This window comes from Mesocricetus auratus, unplaced genomic scaffold, assembly GCF_017639785.1.
Source record: "Mesocricetus auratus isolate SY011 unplaced genomic scaffold, BCM_Maur_2.0 Super-Scaffold_4256, whole genome shotgun sequence".
Classification (NCBI taxonomy): Eukaryota; Metazoa; Chordata; class Mammalia; order Rodentia; family Cricetidae; genus Mesocricetus; species Mesocricetus auratus.
Genome location: NW_024429182.1, coordinates 106,419,847 through 106,443,988, shown reverse-complemented (window position 1 = coordinate 106,443,988; position 24,142 = coordinate 106,419,847). Strand labels below are relative to the sequence as shown.

General features: G+C 38.6%; 1 protein-coding gene and 1 non-coding gene across 15 annotated transcripts in view; one reads left to right on the top strand and one right to left on the bottom strand.

The window, feature by feature from the left end:
* Dlg2 (discs large MAGUK scaffold protein 2) overlaps positions 1 to 24,142 on the top strand; it is a 1,919,116-nt gene that overhangs the window by 1,354,876 nt on the left and 540,098 nt on the right. The gene's annotated exons all lie outside the window — the stretch shown is intronic.
* On the bottom strand, positions 7,620 to 7,725 carry LOC121135753. Its single transcript, XR_005872869.1, has one exon. It is a non-coding gene; the product is annotated as a U6 spliceosomal RNA (small nuclear RNA).

The following is a 24,142-nucleotide window of genomic DNA, read 5'->3' as shown; positions in this document are numbered from 1 at the left end:
TTCCTAGCCCTTCCTTTGGATGCCACCACCTCTTCAATAGCATGACCAGTTCTGAGCTCAGTTGCACACGCATAACCCTGCACATTGACAATGCAGACTTGTTTGGGAGGAGGACTGGGAAGTAAAGAAAAGAAGCATATTTCTCTCGAGAAAGTTGGCTTGTTTTTAATGGAAATAGCACAAATAAGTTGCGACAATAGCAAAATTACTCTATCAAATAATAAAGGCCACAGTGCAATTCTTAGACACTAACTGGATTCTATAATTAATATAAGGCATTAGGATTTGATATGTGTCCTAACTCCTATAGGTGGAGGTTCTAATCTATTTTGGCATATAATATGCTCTTAGTTAAAGGAACTATTGAAAATTATTACAAAAGAAATAATTATTTTAAAGCTATAGGCAAAATACAAACAGAGTGCTTTAAACATTTTTTTAAATTCTGTGTGGACAAATGTTCTCCAACATTAAAATTGAAGTCAGAAAATAGGAATGGTTTTAGATTTATAACAATAAATTACCAACATGGGATAATCTCGCCACAACTTGAAACAAATAAATAAATTATTAATTTTCTTTCCTCTAAACACAGTGGGCAGAAATTCCAAATTTTTGAAATTTGTATATATATATATATATGTATATATATATGCATATATATATTTAAATTGGAAACAATCTTATTTTACACATCAAACTCAGTTCCCTCCCATTCTCCCATACCCCACAATGACTCCCCATCCCATCCTCCATCTACTTCCCAGGGATGTTGTGGCCTTCCAAAAGGGTTCATTAAAATCTGTCAAGTCATTAGTGGCAGGGCCTAGGCCCTCCCCTGTGTATCTAGGCTAAGAGAGTTTCCCTCCATGGGAAATGGGTTCCTGAAGCCCATTCGTGTACTAGGGATACATCCTGGTTCCACTATCAGAGGCCCCATAGGCTGCCCAGTGCTCCTCACTGACACCCACGTTCAGGGACATGGTTTGGTCCTATGTTGGTTTCCCAGCTGTCAGATTGGGGTCTATGAGTTCCCACTTGCTCAGGTCAGTTGTTTCTGTGGGTTTTCTCTCTCTCTCTGAAACTGGATTCCAGGAGTTTGGCTCAGTGCTTGGCTGTGGATCTCTGCTTTTGCTTCCATCAACTACTGGATGAAAGCTATAGGATGACATTTAAGGTAGTCATCATTCTCATTATAGGGGATGGTCATTTAAGTAGCCTCTCCTCTATTGCTTAGGGTCCTAGTTGGGTCATCCTTATGTATCCCTGTACCATTCCCTAGTGCCAGATTTCTCTTTAAACCTATAGTGGCTCCCTCTATTGATGTGTCTCTTTTCTTGCTCTCCTCTTTTCCTTTCTCCACTCAATCTTCCTGATCCCTCATGTTCTCCTTCCACCTCCTCTTCTCCCCTCCTCTTTCTCATACCTCCCTTCCTTCTCCCTCCACACTCCCCATTTGTTCAGGGGCTCTTGTCTTTTTTATGCTTCACTGGGGGACCGTGTATATCTATCTATCTTATGGTCCTCCTTGTTTCCTAGTTTCTCTGGAAGTGTGGATTGTAGGCTGCTAATATTTTTCACTATGTCTGGAATCCATACATGAGTGAGTACATACCATGGTTGTCTTTCTGTGACTGAGTTACCTCCCTTAGGATGGTTTCTTCTAGTTCCATCCATTTACCTGCAAATTTCAGGATTCCATTGATTTTTTTTCTGCTGAGTAGTACTCCATTGTGTAAATGTACCACATTTTCTCTGTCCACTCTTCAGTTGAGGGGCATGTAGGGTGCTTCCAGGTTGTGGCTATTACAAATAATGCTGCTATGAACATAGTAGAACAGACATCCTTGTTTTATGAATACGGATCCTTTGGGTATATATATATGCCTAAGAATGGAATTGCTGGATCTTGAGGTAGACTGGTTCCCATTTTCTGGAGAAACTTCCATACTGATTTCCAAAGTGGCTGTACAAGTTTGCACTCCCACCAGCAGTGGAGAAGTGTTACCCTTTCACCACATCCTCTCCAGCATAAACGAAGTGTTTTTGATTTTAGCCATTCTGACAGGTGTAAGATGATATCTCAGAGTTGTTTTGATTTGCATTTCACAGGTGGCTAAGTAATTTAAGCACTTTCTTAAGGGTCTTTCAGCCATTTTAGATTCCTTTATTGAGAATTCTGTTTAGTTCTGTACACCAATTTTTAGTTGAATTATTTGGTGTTTTGGAGACTAGCTTCTTAAGTTTTTTTAAATGTTTTAGAAATCAGTCCTCTGTCTGATGTGGGGTTGGTGAAGATCTTTTCTCATTCTGTGGGCTGCCATTTAGTCTTGTTGACTGTGTCCTTTGCTTTACAGAAGGTTCTCGTTTTTCAGGAGTTCCCATTTATTAATTGTCAATCTCAGTGTCTGTGCTACTGGTGTTATGTTCAGGAAGAGGTCTCCTGTACCAGTTCATTCAAGGGTACTTCCCACTTTTCTAAGGGTTTGAGTGTGGCTGGGTTCATGCTGAGGTCTTTGATCCATTTGGACTTAAGTTTTGTACATGGCAGTGGGTATGGATCTATCTGCAGTTTTCTACATGTCTGTGTCCATTTATGCCAGCACCATTGGTTGAAGCTGAGAGGAATTCTTAAACTCTTTTAAAAATATCATTTCATGTCCCTTTGCAAATTTTACGAGACATTTAAAACAAAACAAAATAAAACAAAGTCTCATGTAGTCAAATGACAAGTTGAAAAACAATTTCTGTTAACATTTTATGTATTTTTAGTCATTTCATTTTCAATTGCTTTTATAAAACTTTAACTTCTATCAATGTATCATTTTAAAAAGGAATGTATCCAATTAAAATGCTGTGTGTGTGTGTGTGCATTTGTACCTGGTGTGTCTCTGTGTGTGTACATGTGTGTGTACAGGCACATATATACACATGCATGTGAAAGCCAGAAATTAGTGTCAGATGTTTTTCTCAGTGATGGGGAAGAAATCTTGCTTGCACATGGTATATGGGAGTCAGAGAAACACATAGGAGCAAAGAAGACCTGAACTTCAAAGACAGCTTCCCCAGTGAACTTCTTCCTCAAACTGGACCCAAGCTCCTTATCACCCTCTAAGCTATGGATTCATTGGTGAGGTGAAATTAGTGACCTGAGATCTGTACCTTTTAAGTCACACCAGCTAGGGACCATGCTTTCAATTATGAACTCTGCAGACGACATTTAGTATCTAAACTATGCTACTGCTACATTGTGGGGTAAATAATGTCTTCCTTCACAAATATAACTGACATGGCAAAATAATGAGAGTACATTTCTGCCATAGTGTGGCACATGTCCCTGTACCTCAGGCTCTTGTCTCTAGGATGGAATGAATGATCTATGGAGACAGACAGGATTTTAGTAAGGATCCAGCAAGCAAAAAGGATGAACATTCCATGTTAAAAGGAAGAAAACCTGAGCAGGTTTTGTAGCACCAAGGCTCCAGTTTCACAGGCTGTCAGTGCTTTAAGGTAGATATATGGACTGGATGGGATGTGCTAAAGAAGGGAAAACTTAGCTTCAGCCATAGGATAATGTATTTGTGGCCAGAATCCAAGACGCCATTTAGAAACCAGGTTCAGGAATACTGATTCCCTAAAGGACTGATTATGTTTGGGGTAAGCATGTAGGTTAGTCCATGTGACAGCATTTCAGGCTGGCATAACCCTGCTTGGTAGGGGTTGTGGCATCGTTCTACCAGGAGACTGGGCTGTACTTCTGTGTATGTTGCTAGAATCTGCCTGTCTCCATTCTCAGACTGTAGTTGAACCCCAGGATATTATAGTAAGGATTTTTTTTCTTGGCGTAACATATTGGAGGACATTCTTTAACCCTCTCTGTTCCTCTGTCATGAAGGGAAGTCAGCTAACAAAAAGCTTAATAAGAGGACATGGAAGTCCTATTTCATATCACCTTCTTAGACCATGGTGGGAGCTTTTTCAGTTAAACATAAAAACAGACCATTTGTTGGGAGTAGTTAGTACATGTGAAAGATACATACAGGCTTGAATCATGTGACCATTAAAGGTTTTCTGTCAGACACTATGAATCTCCTTAGGTTAGTGGTAAAATATCTTTTACCAAGTTGAGGGTAGGAGCTGGGGGAGGACAGGATGGATAAGAGATTTTTGAATGACAGCAATATTGTGAGATAATTCAAAGATTTTTTTTTCAAATTCATGGAATCAGAATCTTTCATGCTGATAGTGTCTTGCTTTTTTATTGAGTAGACTATATATTCAAAGTTATCTTTTGAAATATATTTTCATACTAATCAGAGAATATACCTCAAAGTCGGAAAATACTTCATGTCTGGCGATGTGGTAAAAACTTGCATGGAGAAGGCCCAAAGTTATACCCAGGATAGATATACCAAGATACAGAGGAGTAGCTTATCATTTACCATTGGAGGGGGGCTCTATTTTAGCTAAAAGATTGGTTACAACACTAGAACCCTGACTTATTCTGGAGAAAGATGGAGGGAGAGAAGAAGGAAGAGAAGATGGGAAGAAGGGAGGGAGGGACAGAGGCCAGCATTGACACTGGAACTGGTCAACAGCAATCCATCTTGAAGTCTGGTTTAGTATAAGAAAAGACCACACTGTCACCCAAAATGGAGTTTTGAGATACTATTCCCAGAAAAGACTAAATTTTAAATGATGTCATCTGTAAGAGAAAGTATAGCATGATCCCAGGGGCCATCTGTATGGTACTTGAAGGCTGATGAGAAATTATATCCAATAAGGGGATGTGATTGCAGGTATAGAACATACAATGCTTAAAATATCATTTTTCCCTGGTGCCTTATGGGAAGAGACTGTGACCTTGTGCCATAATTTGTCCCTGTAACTCATGGAAATGTTCATTCACTGACTTAGGAATTATTTATACCTAATAAGGATAATGTATTGCATTCACACTGTGAAATATCTTCTCTAGACATGCTTTATTTAATTCAGTTACTTTTTCTCCTTCTAGCCCACAAGTACGGTTGCATTCATTTTTTATATTGAAATAGACTCAGAAGAAAACAATATAAGTGGCATAATAAGCAAAGGAGAATACTACTGTGACTTAACCTCAAAATTCATTTCTTTCCACATATATATTACATATAAATACTTTATATATATACATATATAATGCAACCCACAGTTGCATCTCAGAACATGGTGGGATTTTTCTTCCAATAGTACATTTTATTTCTTTTCTCCATCTTGTCTCTTCCCTATTCTCTTTTATGAAATACCCTTTATGAAAGTGTATATAAAGTTTGGAACCATTGTTTTCCCCCTTTACTTAAGGAGATCAAATGAATGCTTCAATTTCTTTTTCCCTCTCACTAACAGATTAAAGGATGTATGTGTGTGAGAGAGAAACAGAGAGAGAGAGAGAGAGAGAGAGAGAGAGACAGAGACAGAGACAGAGACAGAGACAGAGACTGTGTGTTTGAGTGTATGTAGGTGTGTGTATAAAAGTGTGAGTGTGTGTTTCTGTGTATAACGTGAGTTTTCTTGACCCGGCTAGGGTCCCACCACCCTTCTCTGCCCCAAATGATCATGCAGACACTATATTAATATAAAGGTGTTAGCTGGCAACTTGGGCTTCTTATTCTTAACCCATAACTAATAAATTGTATATTTCCACGTAGTCTTGGCTTACCAGACCTGCAATTCCTTTGCCTGCTACATCGCAACTGCTCAGAGTCTCCACAGAGAAGAGAGCCATATCCTGTTTGTCCCTGTTTATATACTGATTCTGCTCAACTATGTCACTTTTTCCCTCTCTGTACAGACCTCCAGACCTCTATGGTTAGCCAGTGGCAGTTTCTGCCCAGCTATGTCACTTCCTGGGATCTCATGATGATTCTTCTCTGCCTATACTTGCCAGAATCCTCCTTGCCTATTAGTCCTACCTATCATCCTGTCTGTCTAATCAGTGTTTTATTCATTAACCAATAAGAGAAACATATATACAGAAGAACATTCCACATCATCATGTGTCTCTGTCTGTCTGTCTGTCTCTGTGTATGTGTGTGTGTGTGTGTGTGTGTGAGAGAGAGAGAGAGAGAGAGAGAGAGAGTGAGAGAGAGAGAGAGAGAGAGAGAGAGAGAGAGAGAGAGAGATCTGTCCCATGAGATTATACGAGAATTCAAGATCAACTGCATCTGGGGATATGTTTTGGTGAAAGTATTATTTGTTTAATCGTATTTGTAGCCACACTTTAAGCCCCTGATACATACTTAGAAGAACTCACTATCTCCCAAGCTACAGCCAAGAAGCCTTTTCCTCTTTAATCTAGCATTACAAAAATGCAAGGCTGTATGACTGGTGTGGACCTAAGTTGCAAGCTCATAAATCACGTAACTTCAAAGAAAACAGCCAACTCTGACCATCACTACTCTGATCTCTTCAACTTTATAGAATGTGATGTCTCTTCAGTGTTCTCCAAGAAAACTGAGTTGCTAAGGAGAACATGTGTGTTCAGGAATTCATTTAGAAATGAATAGTTGAGTGTGGGTAAGTCAACAGATCTTCCAGATTTCCTGCATCTTCACTTGGAAATGGTAGAACAAGCCCTGCTCTGATCATCTCTCAGAATTATGAGAAGACAAAATTTGAAAATAATAACAAATGTCCTTTTTAAAGATTAGTTCTTAGTGCCTATCTCAGGCTAACATTGAACTTGCAATCCTTTTACTTCAGCCTTCCAAGTGTTGTAACCACAAATCTACGCTACCATGCCTAGCTAAAAATGCTCTTTAAAATGATAAAAATGGAAGGCTGAATGATGACTCATTGTGTTCAGTGCTTACCCTACACACATGAAGTCTTAACTTTACATACCCAGGGTCCATATAAAACTATGTGTGGTTGCATATGTCTATAACTCTAGTGCACCTATTTTGAGATGGTTACTGAAAACAGGAGAATCCCCAGAAGGCCATCTACTCTGGTATATGCAGCAAAGAACACATGTGTTGTGTTGCTATGTGGGCCTGCATATACACATACGTTCATATACATATGCATGTATGTACATTATACACACATATCATACATACTAAAAAATATGAAAGGAGGTGGAGGTGGTGCTCCTTGGTACAGTGCTTGCCTAGTACATACAAAGTCTTTGATTTGGTCCCCAAAACTACAAAAATAAATAATAAAAATAAATTAATTAAAATAAATAGAATTCAAGTTAAAAATGAGCACAAAAATGAAGAAGCTTGACAAATATTAGTTATCAAACTTATTCTGTCGTTATTTACTTATTTATTTTTTATTTAGAAACAATCATTTTACATATCAATCCCCCCATTCTCTTTCCCTCCCATTCTACCATGACCCCTACCAATACCCCCAAATCACCCACTCCACTCCCCAAGGACGGTAAGGCCTTCCATGGGGGATCATCAAAGTCTGTCACATCATTTGGGGGGAGGGCCTAGGCCCACCTCCGTGTATCTAGGCTGAAATAGTATCCCTCCATAGGGAATAGACTCCTGAAATCCATTTGTGCACTGGGGATAAATACTGGTTCCACTATTAGAGGTCCCATAGACTGCCCAGGCCTCCTAAAAAATATGGAACGCTTCACGGATTTGCATGTCATCCTTGAGCAGGGTGTTGTTAACCTTCTCTGTATCGTTCCAATTTTAGTATATGTGCTACCATAGCAAGCACTCTTTCATCATTTTAATTGGCTATAGCAGAGGAACTTTTTCCTAAGACTAGCTGCTATGTAATATATACCCATTATTTAAGTGATCTGTGCAGTTACTCATGTATACATCCATTGTCTTTGTAGTAAACAAAGAGTGCTTGCTGTATGTCTCATAACTAGCATATTCTTCGAGAACAAGGAAGGAACATAGTAAGTTATTACTGTATTCATTTTATAGAAGAGAAAGCTGATACTTCAAGTAACTTTCATAACATTGTCCGTGAATCCTTTCTACAACCATTTATATTTAATTAGTTAGTACAGGTTTGTGAGCACGAGTGAGTTTCTGAGCAGAACGTGCATACAGAAGCCTGTGGAGTCAAAAAGAGGCTACTAGGTCCCCTGGAACTGCAATTACAAGTGACTATGAATCACCATTTGAGTGTGTCCTCTACAAGAACAGTTAGCCCTCTTAACTACTTTACTATTTCCAGCCCCATGAAGCCTTTTTGATGTGTAAAAGTCCTTTGGCTCATTAAGTGCTTCATAAAGTTAGGATTTCATATATTCTTAAATCTTTATTTCGTTAAGCCTGTATTTCCTGCATGCCATCCATTGCACAGCGAATATTAAACAAATGAGTGAGTCAGTGCATAAATGAGTAAGAGTGTGGGTGGGGTGGAAGAAATTTTTTAAAAAGGAAAGAAAGAAAGAAAACATAGCAGCTTTTCTGACTTGGAATCGATTGTTTGGTGTATATTTTTCTACACAGGTTCACTTACTGACAACAACTACACACTGAATGACAGAAGATGGGAGTCTAATTATCTAGAAGGTAGCTACCACATATTAACATCAAGCCATTATACTCATGAACATTTCTAAACACATCTCAGAGTTTTATATTACTATCCTCATGGAGCGGCTACCTTGGCTTCTTCTGCCTTCTGCGTCTCCTTCTGTTTTAATGAGAGCCATGATAAAAGAAATTGCTGAGTGTGCCCAAACTGCTGAGCTGTAGAGACTACTAGGCCTGGATTCTTTGATTAATATTTAATGAAGGAAACATATCTTTGTAGCTCAAATGGTTTACAACTGATCCAGTTCCATTAGCTACTGCTGCGGCAAAAGCATAATGCAAGGCAGACTGCAACACAGTTTATCTGGACTCCTTTTTTTTAAACTTTATCTTTGATTTGCAGATAGGATTACAGACCCTCTAAAAACATTAAATCATATATTTTCTAACTTTTATCACTTTAACTTTGAATAAATGAATGGGATAGAGAAAATTGTCAGCTTTCCTGAATGATTGATGCACTTTATATATAAAAGTCTACTAAATGTATTCATTTTCATATTTCATATTGGTAGCTGAAAAATCTTTTAAAGTACTGAAATACCATTCAATTTGGATACAGTATTAGACTTATAGATGGGAGATAGGTTTTCAAATGTGTCTGGAAGTATTGTACACATTTGAGAATAATTTACTTTTCAAAGAATAACAAGGTATTTGTACTTTTCTGCAAAACTGTAATTCTCCTCATCTTTTTTGGAAGGCTTGAAGTTGATTTGGCACTTAGCCTAGTCTCTCCTCAGTGTTTTCTACCTCTCCTCCCAATAAGAAAGTACAAATTATACTGCCTGTACCATGCTTGTAGATGGAAATAAATGTTCCAATGTAGCCAGTAGGACATATTTCATAGCATATGTATTACTGTCTTTCATTGGATTACATTTGTCCATAACCACACCAACAATGTTTCAGGTAATGGTCCTTATGTTTAAATAAGATGATTATTTGTGACCTCATGATAATGGTTTACGACAAGTATAACAAGTTTTGAAGTGTATTTTTAAACAAATATCTTTTTTGAGACATAAAAGACGGGCCAGAAATAGCACTCACTAAAAAGTCTTGTCTAGCATGTACGAGGCCCTGATTTTGATTCCCAGCACCTCAGAAAAGTATTTTTAAGTAAACTTTAAAATATCATGCATAATTAAATACAGACTATAGATAGTTACTTATAATAGTCAGATCTTATAATTAGGTAAGTTAGGTTTTCTAGATATACAGAGATATATTTGAGATGGATAGATAGTCTTCAAACCTTTCAAAGACCTTCAGAAAATGGCATTTAAAATGGTTTAGGGTTTTTCTTGACATGAGAAATGTCTGCTCCTGGCAGCACCAATTGCGTCTGAGAGGAAGATGGGCATCGAAGAAACTCGTTATGGAGTTTGCTTTCAACATGGCAAGATTAGCCATTTGGGCAAGAAACTGCTCTTGCCTAGACTGTTTGACTGTTGCTGTATAAACTGGACATGCAGGACCCACAGGAAAGTGACTGCTGAACTCAAATAGTCCTTCAGGGTTCCTGCTTCATGGAAGAGTCTACAAGACTTTCTGTAGGACACAAAAAATGACTGACAGACTGCTAATACAGATGGACAGTTTGAAATTTCCTGCTTTGCTGAGAAGTCTTCCAGACACAATGTGTCCTATGGGCTGAAGATGAATGCCCCAATGTTACAGAGGAACCTCAGGTGACTGTCCAGGCAGCAAGATGTCTCTGTCAATCCTAGTGTTTATGTATTATCCTTCTGTGGTCTTTGATGGAGTTGAAGACAGATAGTTATAATTATAGTTTTCCTTAGTTATGATAAAAGATATGCTACATATAGAACTTTGGACTCACAAGGATGGGATGGATGATATTTTCTTTAAATCTGCTGAATGTTGATGGACAAAATATTGTAACTGTGTTCTTGCTTGATAGCTGTCCTGTTATATATAATTTGACTAAGTTAAAGTTAAAACCTTTCTTTTTATTTAGACAGAAAAGGGGAGATGATGGGGAAGTCCTGTGTATATGTCAATAAAGCACTGTTGGCCAATAGGGAAGCAAGATAGGTGGGACTAGGAGTCCAGGAGGACTCTGGGTAGGAAAAACACAGGGAGTCACAGTGTAGCCCACCAGAGAAGTAAGATGTATGGCACTTTTCTCCAGTAAGATAAATACTTAGAATAACAATTATGGGGTAAATACTTAAGTCAGAGATAGCCAGTAAGAAACAAGCAAGGCCAACAGCTTCATAATTAATACAGCGTCTTGTGTGTTATTTGTGAACTACAACGTGGCAGAGCCCAGGCAACTGGTGGGGGAAAAAACCGAAGCGACTGGCAAGGGAAAGGCTTCTCTCTACACATAGGGGCATATGCATGCAATGCCAGCCTTTGCAGAGGTAGTCAAGAGGATTTCACATATGAGGTTAGACTGGAATATAAAATAACTTCCAGACCAGCTTCTGTTGCCTTAAGGAGTTGTGCTGAAAGAAACAGGAAGGACACAAGAGTTTACTGTTCTTGGCAAAGGTACTTTTGACATATATAAGAATTAGGTCTTTCGACTGGGTGGTGGTGGCACATGCCTTTAATCCCAGCACTCGGGAGGCAGAGGCAGGAGGATCTCTGTGAGTTCGAGGCCAGGCTGGACCGACAGCCTCCAAAACAATACAGAGAAACCCTGTCTACAAAAACCAAAAATAAATAAATAAATCAATAAATAAATAAAAGAATTAGGTCTTTCTCCATAGCTGTCCTTAAGATCTAGCCTTTTAATTCTAGATGTGGATATCAAGGAAAAGGATTATGATTCACAGTATACATGCAGTATGTTCAAGTATGTTGACCACTGAATCCAGCTTTCCAAATCCTTTCCCATCCACATGGGATCTGAACACGTGGCTAGTACTCAGGAAGGGAAGAGTAAGAACCAGTTGGTCAAGGCCATCACAGGCTATTCAGTGATTTTTGAGACTACTCTGGGCTATGAGAAACATTGTGCCGATCAAAACAAAATGGACACTTTTCACCTACCATGAAATACGTTATTGAAATTTTTACCCTGGTATCTACTTAAATAGGAAATATTTCAGCTGTGTAGAATTCTACTGATGTCTTTTAGGAATGTGCCTTGAAATAATCCTTTAGCATAGCCACATATTAGCTATGAATATACATATACATTATGTATTTGGGAGATTTTATGCTATGTTATGCTTATATATATATGTGTGTGTGTGTGTTATGTATGTATAACATATGTTCATATGTATATGTGAATATAGAGTATATATGAATGAATTTGAAATGTGAAATTCAAAGATAATTTGGTTGTAGCACCCTAAAACTGTCATCAGCATATGATCCTATCCATCCTGATTTTATCATAGTAGTTAAAACCTTTGGCTTCAGTGTAGGATGAGGAAATACTATAGCTTGAGGCAAAGACATTACCATCTATCAAGGGCTGTGAAACAAGATTATTTGGATAATAAGGTTTTGTCTCTAAAACCCTGTGCTACACTTTGTTAAGAGAAATCTGTGCTTTGACCTTCTGAAATGCTGCTGTTACAAACTTGGCTTTATTTTCCTTTTTCTGAGGTTGTCACTTTTGCCATCTGGTAGATGTTTCTTCTGGGAGAGAGGAAGCTGTGTGCATAAACGCTTTCAAGAAAGCATCGTGGTGTGCTTTGCTTGAGGTCAAAGGCAGTGCGTGCTCTGTAAGCTAGATTGTCATTATTCATGTTGGTGTGGACAGTCAGAGCATTTTAAGAACACTCTCTGTTGTGTGTGTGTATTTACAGAGAACCTGAAGTGGGCAGAATGTGGTAAGTCATATTTATGTCTAAGTGAGAACTATGAACTTTCATAAGTACAATGACCAGCATTTTGTTAGTTCTACCTGTCCTTGTTACTGTGTCTAAGTGACACATCAGAGAAGCCAAGAAAAACTTGGAGACCCCATCTCTGGTCCCCATTCCTAAAAATACAAATTTATTTCTACTGCAAAATAGAAGAAAATAAACACCCATTTTTCTCACTTATGTTGTCCAAAGAATAAGTAGAGAAGTAGTTATTCTTTTTATATTTTGATGAAGTATTCACAAAAGGAATTGCGTGCTTTCTCTTGTACCTTAATTCCAGTTATTTATTTTACCCTCAGATATAGGAACACTCTGGAGATGGTGCTGAGAGTCAAATGTTTTATATTGTGTTTTAAATCCTTAGCCAAATATGAACTCTTTAGAGAAAATGATTGAGGTAGAGCTTCACTCTGGGATATGAAGGGAGACTCTAAGAACCTCATGAAGTAGGTTACAAGCCTCATTTTCTTTAAAGTGTGATTAAATTTGGGGTGTGATTAGGAAATTAGAGGAAACTGTGTAGGTGAATTACTTCCTCAGGCTTCTATTGGGCAGCCTATTATTCTATTGCACCTCTCTATACACCAGGAGGCAAAAAGAATGCTTTTATTTTTCAAAGGGTGAACTGCTTAATCTTTTGGAACTTATAGAAGGAATAATAAACAGAAAGGAACAAGTATTTAAATATACTTGTTTAAGGACTGGCCTATATAAAGGCCCTGAAGTGTTTAACATAGTAATGCCAATAAAAATAATAAGACTGAATTTATTTTTAAAGGAAACAACTCTTTTTGTACACTCTGTGCCCACCATGGTTAGACATACCTGTACCTGTAATTAGCATAATTCTTCTTCATGTTTCTCATTGTTATAATAATATAATAAATGTATTGTAATACACAGTAATAAGTTCAATGTAAGCCAAGGTCATACAGACACCTTGTCTAAACCCAGCTGATGAGTCCTGTGAGCTTTGCATCAGAGATATTGCTTGAGCTGAGCTTATGTAAATGAACAAGGAGGATAGTGATGGGAATTCCTTAATTGTGTTTGAGAACTACAAGTAGAGGGTGGGAAGAAAATGGACAGAAATGAGAAAGAGCCCAAGTAGAAAGGACCCAAGTAGAAAACCAGTTTCCTATTTAGCTCCTTTGTATTCTCTTTAAATGCATTCATTTATCCTTAATGTTAGAAGCTTGGTGTTACTTATAATGCACTTCGAATTTCTATCAACATCATCTTCTGATATTATAGATCAGAGATCTATGACCTGAGACTATTCCTGACTTCATAGTTTTAAAAGATGGTCTGAAAGGCAAATCTAATACACACATCCTCCAAAGGTGGAAATTGCCTAAGAGACATCAGTATGCCTACTGCATTCCTGGATACTAGCAGAAGACTTTGCCTTTGGTTATAAAATTGGATTGATTTGAGATCTAGTGAGTTTTTCTAGAACAAAGGACAGTTAATTGGGGTCCTGGGAGGTAGAATTTAAATGAAGAAGACATGAAATTACAAGAAGGAAGCTTCAAGGCTAAGAATATATATATATATATATATATATATATATATATATGGATGGGTATAAGATTAGAAAAAGAGGAAAGATGGATAGGGAGAGAGCAATTCTAATGTACAGCAGGTTTATGTGAGTGACAGACCTACAGAGGGGAGGCTGGAGTTCAAGAGCCCAGAGAGAGCCAGGAAATATGGGGCACAATGAAAAGACCAAACTTAAGAATAATAGGAGAAATATAGAAGAAGGTGAAGAAATCCACCTCAAAGGGGCAGAAAACATATTCAACAAAATCATAGAAGAAAACTTTCTGAACTTAAAGAAAGACATGCTAATGAAAATACAAGAAGCCTACAGAACACCAGATAGAGTGGACCACAAAAGGAAATCCCCTCGCTACATAATAGTAAAAAACCCAAACATACAGAATAAAGAAAGAATCTTGAGAGCAGCAAAGGAAAAAGGCCAAGTAACATACAAAGGCAAACCTATCAGAATCACACCTGTCTTTTCCATGGAAACTCTGAAAGCCAGATATAGATATTCTACAACACAAGAATATCTATCTGGATAGATATTCTACAACACTAAGACACCACTTATGCCAGCCCAAACTGCTATACCCAGCAAAGCTTTCAGTCACTATAGATGAAGAAAACAAGATATTCCATGACAAAACCAGATTTAAACAATATGTATCCACTAACCCAGCCATGCAGAAAGTTCTGGAAGGAAAACCCCAACCCAAGGGAGTTAACTACAACCAGAAAATCATAGGCAATAGATAATCCCACCTTACCAACAGCCAAAAGAAAAGAGGTAGAAATCCACATATAATTCCACCACCATCAACTATTCCAAAACAAACAAGAATGAACAATCAATGGTCATTAATATCCCTCAGTATTAATGGTCTTAACTCGCCCATAAAGAGACACAAGCTAACAGAATGGATTTGAAGACAGAACCCATCCTTCTGCTGCATACAAGAAACATACCTCAGCCTCAAAGACAGACATTACCTCAGAGTTAAGGGTTGGGAAAAGATTTTCCAATCAAATGGAACCGAGGAGCAAGCAGGGGTAGCAATCCTAATATCTAACAAATTAGATTTTAAAAGAAAATCAATCAAAAGAGATGAAGGAGAGCACTTCATACTCATCACAGGAAAAATCCACCAAGATGAAGTTTCAATTTTGAGCATCTATGCCCCAAATACAAAGACACCTATGTTCATAAAAGAAACATTACTAAAACTAAAATCACATATAAAGCCCCACACACTTGTAGTGGGAGAGTTCATCTATGTTTTGCCTCAGAGTATTTTACCTTTCTTTCATTCTGTAAGTCCTAATCTGTGTCTTTCTGGCTGGGGCTGCCTGGCTGGCAGGCCCTGGGCATTTCCCTCTCATTCTCTCTCTTTCTTCTCTTTTCTTGAACCTAAATTCTTCCCTCTACTTAATCACTCTACCTTCCTGCCCCACCTATCCTTCTACTGCCTTACTATTGGTCATTCAGCTTATTAGACCAACCAGTTGCCTTAGGCATAGAAAGCAACACCTCTTTACTCCACTAAACAAATGCAGCATAAACAAATGTAGCACACCATTCCATAACTAAAGTAATATTCCACAACATAAACAAATATAACACACATTTACATCATTAAAGTAGTATTCCACAAGACCTGAAAGATTCCTCCACCCAGCATTGCTACATTAGAGATTAAATACATATGTGAATTCTGAGGGGTTCTTTCTGAGACCATCTGAGATTAGACTGTATACCCCAAAACTTGTATTCTTTCTACATTATTTGAGTGTTTCACTGATAAAGTCATCATAACTTTACAATTTGATTTTAGTGTTTATTATAAGCCTGCCACTGTTCTGTAAACAGAACTATCAATGGTAGACATGACATGAAAGTCCCTGTCTATTGGAACTTACACTCTACTGATGTAGATAGACAACAAATGAATAATCAATTAGCAAGACAATCCTAAATGATGATAAAGGACAAGAAGAAAGTAGCAGAGTGGTAAAATAGGGAGTGGTGAAGAATAGCAGGGAGGATACATTGCTTATAACCTTAGTAGTGACATGGTAGCTGAGAGCAGAATACAGATATGAACAAATCGAGAAGTAGATACAGTAGTAAACGGGAGAACCCAAAGAAAAGATAACCCTACAATATCAGAGTACGACAAAGTGGAAACTGGCTGAATCCCAGTGAGAAGGAGAGAAATACAAGTGGAATTCAAAGGCAGAACAGGTGTTTATGGCTTAAAATTCTTCCAACCGCAAAAGGAGTTTTGTTTCTGATAAGGAAACAGTGTCCATCTGCTCCCAAAAGATACTATATATACAGTGTAGTGGTTTTATGGGTAGCATTATGCAGTTACAGATTGCCTGGATGCCAATGGACTGATTATGAGGCCACTGACAATTGTGGATGAAGAAGGTTTAGAATTCTGTGCCAAGGGAGTACTGCTCCCAAAATAGCTTGGAAACTTACAAATGATGCCTTTTAGCAAAGGAAATTAGCTCTGCAAGTAAATTTGGCTCTAATATAATCTTGGGGTTTTGGAAGTTGTACCACTGCCAATGGTCCTTGCATTTTTCAAATAATACAAACCTGGAGATATGTAATAGCCGTAGGAAGCCATTGATGGATGCAACACATGGTCCGAAGAACATTAAGCCATAACAGGAATGGGAGAACATGTTTGATAGGTTGCAAGTGGTCATTTGCAAAAACTTCTAAAATCTTAGTACATTTGCAGAAAAGAAAATCATATGGAAAGCCCTTGTGCCTCTGGAGTTGGTACTTTCTACCGTGTCATGAGATATTAATACTGTTAATTGAATAAGAATTAAACTACAATAGATCCACCTGATATCTCCCATTAAGTATTCTGCTTCCTCATCTCCTTCGATTCTGTTACAGCCTATGAGAAATTGATGAGAACTGATATTGTGGACTAATAAGATAAGAGCTGGGTGTAGTTATTGCAACCCACAAATACTACTGTTCTCAAAAATATGTAGCAATAAAATGATTCCAAATGTTATTCTACTATATTTGTAGATCAGTGCCTTGCTCAGCCATCATCAAAGAAGCTTCCTTCTGCAACACTTATGAACAGCCAGACATTATGCAGAGACTGAAAGACCTTGGAACACTCAGTCTTAAACATGATGTCTCCATCAAATCCCTCCCCTAGGGCTTAGGCAATGCCTCAGGAGATATGAGGGAAGAGTCTAAGAACCAGAGGAGATAGAGGACACGCAGTAAACCAATGCCTTCTAAGGCAACATGTTCCACACACATATGAACTCACAGAGACTAAGGTAGCATGCTTATGCTCTCTTCCATTACATTTTTTTATTAATATTTTTTATTTTCCATTTTAAATTTAGATAAGAAACAAGGTTGCTTCACAAGTCAGTACGAGGTCCCTCTCCCTTTCCCTCCCCTCCTCCCGTGCCCTCCCCGCATCCCCCCCCCGTTATCCCCTCATTCCCCCAGGTAGGGTGAGGCCCTCCATGGGGGTGTCCATAGTCTGTCATTTCATATAGGGCAGGGCCTAGACCCTTTCCCAAGAGTTCAGGGTGAGAGTGCACCTCACATTGTTCTATGGGAGTCCAAAGTCCGTGTGTATACTTGGTATGGGTACTGATCTGCTGCCCAAGGCTCAATAGATTACCTAGGCCTCCTCACTGACACCCAGATTCAGGGGGTCTTGATCAGTCCCATGCTGGATTCCCAGGCTGATGCCTGGGATTCTAGAGTTAACCTTTGTCTGGTCAGCTGTTTCTGAGGGTTAAACCAGCCCAGTCTTAATCCCTTTGATCATCAGTCCTCCCTCTCTGATACTGGCTTTCTTGAGTTCAGCTCAGTACTTAACCAGCCACTAAATGTAGTTTCTGTTTCCCAGACTCTCTGGCCATAGGATTGTAGGCTGGCACTCCCCAGATCTATGTCTAAAATCCATATATGAGAGAGTACATGCCATGTTTCTCTTTTTGTGACTGGGTTACCTCACTCAGGATGGTTTCTTCTAGTGTCATCCATTTGCCTGCGAATCTCATGATTCCATTATTTTTTTCTGCTGAATAGTACTCCATTGTGTAGATGTACCACATTTTCTCTATCCACTCTTCGGGTGAGGGATATCTAGGTTGCTTCCAAGTTCTGGCTATTACAAATAAAGCTGCTATGAACATAGTGGAACAGACATCTTTGTTATATGAATGGGCATCTTTTGGATATATGCCTAAGAGTGCAGTTGCTGGGTCTTGTGGTAGGTTTATTCCCATTTCTGAGGAATCTCCATACTGCTTTCCAAAGTGGCTGAACCAGTTGGCACTCCCACCAGCAATGGAGGAGTGTCCCCCTTTCGCCACACCCTCTCCAGCATAAATTGTCATTGGTGTTTTTGATTTTAGCCATTCTGACAGGAGTGAGATGGTATCTCAGAGTTGCTTTGATTTGCATTTCCCGGATGGCTAAGGATGTTGAGCACTTTCTCAAGTGCCTCTCAGCCATTTTAGACTCCTCTATTGAAAACTCTCTATTTAGTTCTGCAGCCCACTTTTTAATAGGGTCCTTTGCTGTTTTATACAGTAAACCAACAGCCAACATCAAACTAAATGGACAGAAACTCAATGCAATTCCTCTAAAATCAGGAACAAAACAAGGCTGTCCACTCTCTCCATACCTTTTCAACATGGTACTTGAAGTTCTAGCTATTGCCATACGACAACAAAGGGGGATCAAGGGGATACAAATTGGGAAGGAAGAGGTCAAACTTTCACTGTTTGCAGACGATATGATAGTTTACATCAGTGACCCAAAGAACTCTACCAGGGAACTCTTACAACTGATTAACACCTTCAGCAAAGTGGCAGGCTACAAGATCAACTCAAGAAAATCAGTAGCCCTACTATATACAGATGATAAAAGGGCTGAAAGAGAAATCAGAGAAACATCACCCTTTACAATTGCCACAAACAACATAAAATACCTTGGGGTAACGCTAACCAAACAAGTGAAAGACCTGTATCGTAAGAACTTTGAATCTTTAAAGAAAGAAATTAAAGAAGCCCTCAGAAAATGGAAAGATCTCCCATGCTCTTGGATAGGTAGGATCAACGTAGTAAAAATGGCAATCCTGCCAAAAGCAATCTACAGATTCAATGCAATCCCCATTAAAATCCCAGCACAGTTCTTCACAGACCTTGAAAGAACAATAATCAATTTTGTATGGAAAAACAAAAGACCCAGGATAGCCAAAACAACCCTGTTCAACAAGGCAACGTCCGGAGGCATCGCCATCCCTGACCTCAAGCTCTATTATAGAGCTATAGTCCTGAAAACAGCTTGGTATTGGCACAAAAATAGACAGGTAGACCAATGGAATCGAATTGAAAACCCCGATATTAACCCACACACGTACGAACATCTGATCTTTGACAAAGAAGCTAAAAATATACAATGGAATAAAGAAAGCATCTTCAACAAATGGTGCTGGCATAACTGGAGACTGGCATGTAGAAGAATGCAGATCGATCCATGTCTATCGCCATGCACAAAACTTAAGTCCAAATGGATCAAAGACCTCAACATAAATCCAGCCACTCTGAACCTCTTAGAAGAGAAAGTGGGTGGTACCCTTGAACGAATTGGTACAGGAGACAGCTTCCTGAACATAACACCAGTAGCACAGGCAGTAAGATCAACAATTAATAAATGGGACCTACTGAAACTGAGAAGCTTCTGTAAGGCAAAGGACACAGTCAGCAAGACAAAAAGGCAGCCCACAGAATGGGAAAAAATATTCACTAATCCCACATCGGACAGAGGGTTGATCTCCAAAATTTACAAAGAACTCAAGAAGCAAGTCTCCATTACATTTTTAAAACAAGAAATACTAGTTATTTTGATTGAGGCAAATTTGAAAGATAAAGTGTTTGAATGAGGAAAGATGCTCTAAATTCCTATAACCTTTTCCCAAAATTGTGGATAAATTTTGATATTGCACCAAAACTTAGTAAATGATAAGGATTTTTTTTTAATTTTTTTAAAGATTTATTTATTATGAACACAACACCCTGCCCCCGTGTACGTCTACACGCCAGCAGAGGGCACCAGATCTCATTACAGATGGTTGTGAGCCACCATGTGGTTGCTGGGAATTGAACTCATGACCTCTGGAAGAGCAGTCAGTGCTCTTAACCTCTGAGCCATCTCTCCAGCCCCAAGGATTTTTATTTTAAGTTTCTTTATATTGTGAAACCCAAAGCTATGTCAGTGAACATTTTGAACTATTTTAACTAAAGTTTATGCATGTCTCTTGTAATATAAATGAATCTTTTTTCATGTATTCCAGAATATTATCTACTGATTAACTAGAAAATACTGGTTTATTGAATCAGGGATTGTACAAATATTGATATAATTCATTATGCAATATAAAAATAACTCATATTTGTTTACATTACTACCTGTCTTATCAGAAAAAATTTAAGTGTTAGGAAGGTGACCATTATGATTATGATGACAAAAGCAAGATCTACAAACCAAAATATTTTCTTTAAAACTCAAGATTTACCATTGATCACAAATGGTATCAGTTGTTTTTGTCACACACCCTTGCTCCATTCATTTACAGAAATGTTTCAGACAGGTACAGAATACAATATGACCATTATTTGTGTGTCAGACTTTCAAGAGAAATAATGTTCAATGAAATTTTTATTAGTTTAGTTTGCAGTATAAAAACTTTCTCATTTACAAAACTTTATGTGATAAGCAACTACAAAATATTTGTCTATTGTGTTACTCAACATATTCATCACTGTGGTAAAATATCCAAGAAAATCAAGTGAAAGAAGAAAGGTTGATTTACGCTTATGGCTGGGAAATGTCAGGCATGGTCCCTTGGTACTCTTGTTTCATGGCCTGTGGAGAAGGCAGAACATTATAGCAGGAAGCATTTGATGGAGCAGAGTGGTCATTTTGGTAGCTTAGAAGCAAACAGGGACTAGGAATAAAAACAAACCATTCAAGGTCATGGAGCTAATGACTTAAGTCCTCCCTATAGTGTGACATTCCAAAGTTCCCACCCTTAGCAATAGGCTAGAAAGCCTGCCTATTTGAACATGAAATTTGGAGCTATCATAGTCTAACCACCTCCAAAAGCATCTGAAGGACTAAGTGAACTTCACTAACGACCAAGACTTCAACAAATGAGATCTGGCAAGCATCTTAACTTCCCTGAATGCATATTAGGAAAAATTTATTTTTATGAGTATATAGTAGTGAAGAACCTCGCGGTGTCTAGCATGTTAGTGTTATCACCATGTCTTTTACTAAAACACCAGCAAACAGTATTTAGTACTGTTATTTTTCTAACATCCCCAAACAGCACAAAAAAATAAATCATACCTTGTTTGATTTTACTTTTTTGCTCATATACAAAGAAATTGCTTTCACTGTGACATTTTTATCCGTACATATCATGCGTTTAAATATATTTGAGTGCTAGTAATTTTCATCTAACTCGAAAGTAGTTATGTCTATTGTTTAGGAAAGACTGGTCAAGGTCTAAGGCAAGAAGGGGTAGAACTGGGATGAAATACAGCAGGAGGAGTTAGTCCAGCCCTCACATTTTGCATTTATCCAAAGGACTTGCTCTTAACAGATTGCAGCCAGTTTTGCTGTTTTTATTACATTTACTTATTTGTGTGTATGTTGGGGGTGTGAGTGCATACCTGTAGAGATCAGAAGACAACTTTGGGGATGGGTGTCAATTCTTTCTTTCCACCATGTGGATCCAAAGGATTGAATTCAGATCATCAATCTCAGTGTCAGGCACTATTACCTCTGAGTCTCTAGACCACATTGCGTGTGTTCATTCCAACTCCTACTAGTCTAGTTAAGAAGAGTGAGGGTGGGAGTAAGAGGTGAAGACCTACTGAATCAGTCTCCATTGGTTATTGCTCTATGGCAATTTTAAGTAGAGTTCCCTCAAAGGAATCACAATCTATTGTTATGAGAGTGTGGATCTACAGTGTTGACCAGAAATGCTAGAATGAGTGAATGGCATGTTCAGGTGGTTAGCACTAATTGTCGACTTGGCATTACCTAGTCACCTAGAGATGTGTCCCTGAGTGTAGCATGGAGAAACTGAAGCAGAAAGATTCCTGCACTGTAGATGGCAGCCTTTCCTGGCCAGAGGATCCTTGCAATATGATTGGGCAGAGCACTAGAATGGACACAGGCCTTCATTGCTCTTTACTTCCTGAGACTGGTGTGGACCAGTTCCTGGAGACCTACAACACTGACTTTTTCCAAAGTAATGGACGATAACCTGGAAGTGTGTAGAGAACAAAGTTTTTCTGCCCTAAGTTGCTTTGGTTCAAGTAATTTTTTCCACCACCACAGGAATAAGAAACTAAGGTAAGAGTATTTAATATCAGAAAAAAAACTTTAAAGGGATTGATCATTTTAGAACTATTCTCACAGTTTAGTGAAGAAGAAAATGTCAGTCGGGTGATGGTGGCACACACCTTTAATGCCAGCACTCAGGAGGGAAAGGCAGGTGGATCTCTGTGAACTCCAGGCCAGCCTGGTCTAAAGAGCTTCACAGAGGAAACCCTGTCTCAACAAAACAAAAAATTATATGTAGTCAATTTCAACAGTTGGGGAATTGAAAAAAATGCTACTGAGGAAACAAGAAAGATCATACACAATGATGTTCAAAGAGAAAATGAGATAAGTGAACTTTAGGAACACAATCTCTATTTGTATAATGTGGTGAATAAGAAATGAGGAAATTAGTTGGGATAGAGGAAGGGGAAGTAAGTAAGACAGTCTGAGACAGGAATTACTCCAGTAGTAGATGGAAGCCAAGGACATATTTGAATATTGTGCCATACCCACATTGTTCTCCAGGTAGACTCAGGTTTCTTGGATACTTTATGTTCTTTTATCTTCAGAGTCTGACACAATATTGAGTCCAAAGCAGTTACTCAGGTAAATGTGGGATTGCTGAGATGATTCAGCCATTAGTCTTTTTACACTAAAATTAAGTAACCTCCTTCACCGACCTTTCTTCTTAGCTCAGTCATCCAAACACACATTTGATTTTTTCCAAGTTTAATTTAACTCAGCAAACATTTACTGAGAATTTGCTGTCTCAAATTGGATTGAAATCAAGAAATGTCATTGGAAATACAGTGTGGACCTTCCTTCTTAATGCTGAGAGTTTAGAGGAGAAGACACTTCTCTTAGCCAGGGTTTCTAGTGCTGCAATGAAAATACCATGACCAAAAAGCAAGTTAAAGAGGAGAGAGTTTACTCGACTTACACTTGCACATTGTTGTTCATCACCAAAGGAAGGTTGGAAAGGAACTCAAGGCAGGCTGGAACCTGGCAGTAGGAGTTGATGTAGAAGCCATGGAGGAGAGCTCCTTACTGGGCTGCTTTCTTATAGAACACCAGCCCAGGCATAGAGAATATATTACAGATAACAGATGGAGTGGAGTTTGTTACTGGAAGATATATGGAGTGATGAAGAGAGGAGAAACATTCTAGGGAGAAAAACATTTCTGTTAAGTTCAAGCAAGAGTTTATTCAGTTATTTCCATATCCATGTACTGCATGAGTCTGGCACAGAAAACGCATAACTAAATTGTTATACTCTGAATGAATGTTGGCAAGAGGACGTGGCAGGTAACAGAATAAGCAAGTAGAGTACAATGTGCAGCATGCAAAAATGAGTTGTAAAACGGTTTACAAAACCATGTAGAGCAAATGAAGGAAAAAAGAGGACCTATATAGAGTGAGGCACTTGATGTGCTAGCAAGGGGATATGTGGCACTCCACAGAGAAACTGTAAATGAATCAAGGCAATACCAAGCAGTTTACAAATGGCTGACCCTCCAACTCTGTCTCTGGCTTGGACATGTTTTCTCTCATGCTCACAATGTTGAGCTGTGTGGCAGCCATCAGTGTGTGCTTCATAGACTGCCAGCTACAGGACCTCAGCTGCAGTACTGGTAGAGCTGAAATTTATACTGAAGTTTGCCCCAAGGCCATGCTTCCCAAGGGCTGCTCGGAACTGCTGAGGACTGAGTGCTGCAGGGCTGTGGAGGTAGAGAGTATTCTATGAGACAGAGAGAGGATTCATCTCG